We start from the raw sequence: 6724 nt of genomic DNA on the forward strand, positions 1-6724 counted from the left end.
CTTCCCACTCCCACTGGTACTTGATCACATGGTAACAAGAGATTCCTGTGGATCACTCAGCTTTTACCTCTGCCACTCTCTGGTTTCAATTCATAGATGGGACTCTCTTTGCTTTTCCTTCCCACAACTATGTGAATCCTATCATCCCAGTAAGACCGAATCTTGCCCAGACCTCCTCTCTTTTTGATATTCCGTTTAAGGGACTCGGCCACCAGGCTGCAAGTCATTTCCATGAACTCTCCTGTTGTTGCAGACTTTCCTCCTAGCAGCCTCTTTATTTCTGTTTTCGATGCAATTTGGTATGCTTCCCTCATTCTCTTTTGCCAGTTTGTGACATAATCATTGTAAGTTTCACCTGTCCCATCAACTTTTAGGTTAAACAGAAGGTCAATGGGGAGTGTTGGAGTTCTCCCAAAGAGTAGGTAATACAGTAAGAAGCCATTGGCTTCAGAACGAGTACATTTATAAGCATGTACAAGGTTTGCCAGGAAACTTTTCCAGTTCACTTTCTCCTTTTCAGTTAGAGTCTTCAGCATGGATAACAGTGTTCAATTAAACCTTCCGACTTGACCATTTCCTTGGGGATGATATGGAGTTTTGTGGAAACCATAGATGTCACAGAGTTCTTACAATCTTGAGATCATCTGATACTCAAACTCCTTCTCCCTGTCATGGTGAACTTGCTTGGAAACCGGAATTTGAGAGTAAAGTCATTGAAAATCGTTTCTGCTACAATCTTGGCAGCTTTGTTTTTGGTGACCTGTGCTTGTGCCAACCTGCTTGGTGAGTTATTGTGAGCTGTGCTACCCATCTGTGGCCTGTTGGATTTAATTTTGATGTTGAGGACATACTGTAGGTGAGCGCATTGTTGTCTGTATATACAACAAAAGCTGTCAAAGGGAGACTCTCTTGTCCATTAACCCTTGATGATATGCCTTACCCTGGTCAAGGACTGAAAACCACAAGCTGCCTCTTAAGAAATCCAACATATCCTGAATCATTCCGAAGGATGGTGGTCAGGCACTGACCTCTTATTTAACTCTCTGTAATCACAACAGAGTCTCAAGCTTCCATCTTTCTTCCTTACACAAACCATTGGAGACAAATACAGTGACTTGGACTGTGTTATCCATCCTCTATTTAGTAAATCTTGCAGGTACTCCTTCACTTCTTGGTGAAATGTTTTTGGAATTGACAAATAATTCTTTTGAGCAGGTGTGATATCTTTAAGTTTGATATGCATGTTAAAGGATGAAAAACAACCAACATTGTTGTCATCAAAGGCGAAAGCATGACACTCATTCCTCAATAACTGCCTTACCACATGTTCTTGAGTATGGCTTAAGTGATCCAAATGCACTAAAGAGAGGGTCCCATTTCTGTTGACATTTGTCTTCACAGCATGACAAGGCATCTTTTCCTTTCAGTTTTTTTTCTGGGGTGCAGATATACAACAAGAATGATTGTATTTATGCTCCTCCTTTTGCTCCTGACTGTCTAAAGGTTGCACTGTGGCTGGATATATTGCTTCTGTTGTTTGGAGATGGCCTAATTATGTGCTGATCATGAGTGATGCCATTATTGGTGGTGTTTGCTAGGGGGATGGGCACATACAAATTTTCCTTCCGCAGAGTTGCCAGTACTTCATTTAACAGAAGGCCTTCTGACAATGAAAGCAGTTCATTAGGGACAAAATGAATTTCTTGGCCTGTAAATATATCTCCCATATGTACACAACCACAGACAGTGGTTATCTGGTCCATTGTGACTTTCCATTTCTGCCCCATTCTTACAATCCCTATATTGTGGTTTGTGTCAGAGGGCTGTAACAGAGCTGTAACAGAGATTCTGTTGTCTTTGCTGTTACTAAGAAGGCAGAGCTTACCATCTGAACATCTGACTTTGTGCCTGTTGTCACATTCCCTGCATTCACTATTTCCTCTATTACATTAAAGCCCATAACTGGATCCTCAGCAACATTTTGGCCAATTATAGTAAAATTGGAGCTATCAATGTCTCTTCCCGGAGATGAATCACTGCCAAATTGAAACTTTACTTCAATCCAGCCAAGGAAGGGAATTTCTATTTAATTGGCAACAAGTCCTGCCAGAGTCCCAGGTCCCAGGGCCTCCTCAATTGATTGAACTTTGGTGTGGGGAAGACATTGTTTCCTCAAAGTCTCATTTACTATGCTGGCCTGGGCCCCAGTATCCTACAGGACTTGCATGATCAAGTTGGCAACAAATAAGGCACTGCCTTCCAATTAGATTTAATAATTTAGCTTGACACCATTGTGGTAAGTAATTCACAGAGGTAGTGTTGGAGAACACAGTTCTTGCAATTAGGTAAGAAGACAATATTTTGGTTCAGATGACAAAGGGGACTTAGTTGCCATTTATTGCTCCTCTCTGACAGGCTTTGGTGTAGCTAGGTTAGGGTTATCGTTTGGGGCTACTTGGGGTTCCATCTTGACAGAAACCCATCCCCTGTTCACCACTGTTTGCCTTCTCATCCAGCATTCCTGAGAAAGGTGTCCAAACTGTTCACAACAATAACAATGGTTATATGTCTCTCCTGCTTTTGTCTCCTTTTGTTTACAACTCTTCAAACCTACATATGCCTGGATTTCCAGTTCCCTCTTTCAAGGTTGATTGTTGGATTCAAGGAATACTTTTTGGATTTCTTCAACTTCTGGTCTGAGATCCTCAATCAGCTTATAGGTGACTTGGGTAAGCTCATAGCAATGCACTTTGATTCTCTCTGAATTTCTCAGTCGCATCATTTTGCTGCTACAGTGGAGGCCTACTTTGGTTGGAGGAGCTCCCAGAAATATCTTTCTTACATTTTTGTTGTCTCTCTCCTTTGGGATTTGCAGCCTCATTCACCTTTTCAATCAGCACTTTGTCTGTGAGTGCAATGTTATTGAAGTAAGTCTTCATCTGAAACTCTATAGCTTCATTAAAAAATCAGTTTCAATTGAATGGAGAAATTTTCACTGAATAAAATCTTTACTTTAATGTTCAGCCACATCTTTGTCAGTTAACTTCCATAACAGTTTTTATTTTAGCTCAATCACTCTGGTTATAAAGCTCTGTGCTGACTCTTTAGAATCTTGAGAGATATTCATCAGCTTGTAGTATAAATCTGATGAACTGTCTTCCCAGTAGTATGCCTTGAGAATGGTTCTTAACATATCTCTTAGATGAAGTCCAGGACTGACTGCTTAAATTACTCCCTCAATAATTTCAGGTTCTGAATGTCCCTACCAAAGTCCTGCATCAATCTGGTGACCCAGACTTGTATAGACAGCTTTTTCTTTTGTGCTCCTTCCCCAATCTGTCCACAGATTCCGAATTCTCTTAAGAGGGTTGCTTCAGGCACTACAGTTGGAAGATTTACTGTATTTCCTCTCCCTTTCTCTCACTATTGGGGTTTGATCTCTTTTCACTTAGGACCTTGATGTTATCTTCTAAATCCTTACAGGCTTCTTCTTGTGACTGCTGGAGTTGGAGCTATTTCTCTTTTAGATCATCCATAATGGTAGTTCATCCTGAGATTATTTTAAATTTGAGGCACTTTGCCTTATTTCTCCAATGAAGGACAGGATGTCTTTAAGACAGTCACAGATATCACAATCCTCCTGACTACCCTTCATCTCTTCCAATGGATTTCCTTAGCCATCCTAACTAGAGTACGTTTTTATTTTTAGGCAAAGTCCCCATCACCTTGTTCTGAGCCTTTTAAATACTGACAGGCCTCAATGAGATGGGCCTTCTCCAATTGTAGCAGTGTTGCACTCACCTCATCGTGCACCATTAGCTCCATTATCTCATTTGCAGTTGACTCATTTTAAACAGTACAACACATGTTATTACAGAATCATTTACAACAGGATCTCATCATAAAGTTTGAGCTTGAGCAGGATAGCCCACATTTAGTCAGTGATGCAGCTGGCACTTGAGTTGGGAACCTTTGAGTTGCCCTTCACCACTGGGCAGCCCAGTCTATGTAGTACCAAGTGCGTAGTAGTAAACTGGTATACATTTCTGTAAATGAACAATCAATTACAAATTACTATATATAATACTGCACATAATGGCAAATTAAACATTACTAAAAATCTGTTTAAAAAAACTCTGTTTCCTTGCTGTATCAATTAAATTCTGAAACAGTACTCAGAAAGATGCCACAGATTTATTGTAGCATATATTCAAACCTTATTACTGGTGTTTAGTAATGAGGTAAGAGTGTCACACAGCAGTGGCATCCTTTCATCACAAAGATCATGTCTGCAGATGTGTGATCTGTTCATCTCACAATAAAACCGTATAATTTTAACAATGTTCTACATTTTAATATTCATGTTCATATCTTATATTCACCAGCTCCAGTAAACAGACCATAGCTACATTTTGTAGCAAACCAGTTATAGATACAATGCAATCCAATTGTTCTTATTGAAGTATGTGGGGGTAATCTCATTTATGCAGTGTCAATACAAGTTTATACAATTACAGACTTTAATGTTTTCTTGTTTGCATATTAAGGCATAAATATATATATATATGACCTTCATATTTCTATCTATATGGTTCTTCACAATGCTCAGTACTTAAAGAAGGTACAGTATGTATCTCTGTGGTGTTGGGGGGTAAAACAGAACGTTTGTGTACTGTAATGAATGTTTGAAATGGTCTTAAACATGCGACTTTGTTTAAATCAGAGCTGTAGTGTTGTATAAGGTCCATCTGATATTCAATAGGCACTGACGGGTTATTTTGGAAGCAGGCACATACTATACAAAAGCTTTGATATTTTGACATGTCCCTGGCTTTATGGCAGTGATGGGATCCGGTGTATTTTTCCATGAGAATTCCCTCTATCTGCTTTTGCAATCAGCTGGTGATTTGGATGTCTGTGCCAGAAAGATGAAATGTACAGTAGTTAGAGGATATGAAGACAAATAATGGCTGCAGTGTTATTTCTCAGAAACACTGTAACTGTAGCAAGTTATACACCAAAGAACAGAGGGTGTTGAATTGTTTTTCTTTTTTTCTTTTGGTTCTTCCTGTAATTTTAGAGCTAAATTCTTACACTAATGCGTATTTAAAAGGAGGACAGTGAAGGAAATGTATTATTATTTGTTCAAATGTTTTCAAAATATATTGTAACCTCTAAATGCAGAGATAGACAGGTGTTGTGAAGAAAGGGTTGAATTAACAAAGAAAACAAAGTACTTTTATAGCATACCAGTTGCCCAGAAAATACTTTTAATGAACCCTCTTTTCTTCTTTGCATACAGCACTGCTTTTAAAGCTTTCACACTGTGCCCTTTGCCAAGGAATTGTTTGGATAGGAAAAAGACCAGAGTAGAAATCTGCCTCATTTATATAGAGCAGATGGTGTGTTGGTTCAATGGAGCATGACTGCTCTCTGGTGGTTGTAGTGTGACTTACACGTCATTCTCAGTAAGCAAATCAAATTGCTTAGATTTGCTGCAAAGTTATTGAATCTGTAAAAAGCAACAGTAATATACAAATACGTCAGACAATAATTATACTATATTTTAAATGATCTTGAAAACCTTTGAACAGAACTTTAATAAATTAATTCCTTCCATATGACATGGACAGATTACTTTAAAAGAACAAACATTCAACGAAGATTCAAAATGCCATATTTTATTTAGATGCAAAAGACACCAGAAAAATTCACCAATAGGTCAGTTGGTATGCCGCTCAAATGCTTTTTTTAGAGGTAACTATTTGTGCAACAGCTGATGCGAATTATAATTAGCATAATTATGCTAATTATAATGAGAAACAAAAGAAGTTAATATTTTTGGATCACAATAAAAAAGTAAAATATTGATATGGCCAAGCATAATCCATACATGAGAATGAAAACTGCATACTGTATATTTACATAATAATCACATACTGTAACTAAACACGGACATAATTCATTCTAAAATTACAGGAATGGGCTACCATTCTGATTTGGTAGCCCAGTGTAATTTCTGTTGCTTAAATATTAATTAGCTTTCTGTTTCCATGTCCCTGAACAGATAGGGTTTGTCTAATTTGTCAAGGAAAAATTATGTCTTTAAATAATTTGGTTGTGAATGTGAAATTTAAAAAAATGTATGTTTGTATCGAATCTGTAACTGTATAAATTCATTGTCCTACTTTCACATCGTGGGATGAAGAAGTATAGAAGGTATATTGCAAATGATTGGAGTTTGTATTCACATTTTTTAAATGCAGTTTATTTTCCAGAGCAAAAGTGGCATGGTGTTTTGTAGTACGTTCAACCCCAATGTCCATCTTTTTATGTACAGTGCACAGTAAAAAATGTCTTACATATACAGTAGAAATCTCTTGCTTTTGGTGGTTAAATCTAAAAAAATGTCTAGTGACAATACAATCCATGCGTTATTTTTTATGTCAAAATGACTAATACTGTTTATGATAAACAAAAACATGGTTAGAGATGCCACGAAGTAGGTGGCAGTGCCTTAACCGTATGTGTGTTGTAGGCCACTAGGACCTCTTCCATCCTTGTCAAGGGGAGTGCTAACCTTCTCTCCTTTCATACAACACGTTATGTCTAATTTCACAAGCTTCTATATATAGGTTAGAAATGATGTATTCTCTAAGGCTAGGGAGAGTGGTTTCTCACCATCTTCATACTTTTATGTTTACATATATACTATCCACAGTTG

At 37.8% G+C, this 6724-nt stretch overlaps 1 non-coding gene across 1 annotated transcript; it reads right to left on the reverse strand.

The window, feature by feature from the left end:
• Positions 1 to 6474: 6474 nt before the first annotated feature.
• On the reverse strand, positions 6475 to 6602 carry LOC148643979 (U6atac minor spliceosomal RNA). The gene has a single exon (XR_015928991.1). It is a non-coding gene; the product is annotated as a U6atac minor spliceosomal RNA (small nuclear RNA).
• Between the last annotated feature and the right edge of the window lie 122 nt (positions 6603 to 6724).

This window comes from Lepisosteus platostomus, chromosome 21, assembly GCF_059453375.1.
Source record: "Lepisosteus platostomus isolate fLepPlt1 chromosome 21, fLepPlt1.hap1, whole genome shotgun sequence".
Classification (NCBI taxonomy): Eukaryota; Metazoa; Chordata; class Actinopteri; order Semionotiformes; family Lepisosteidae; genus Lepisosteus; species Lepisosteus platostomus.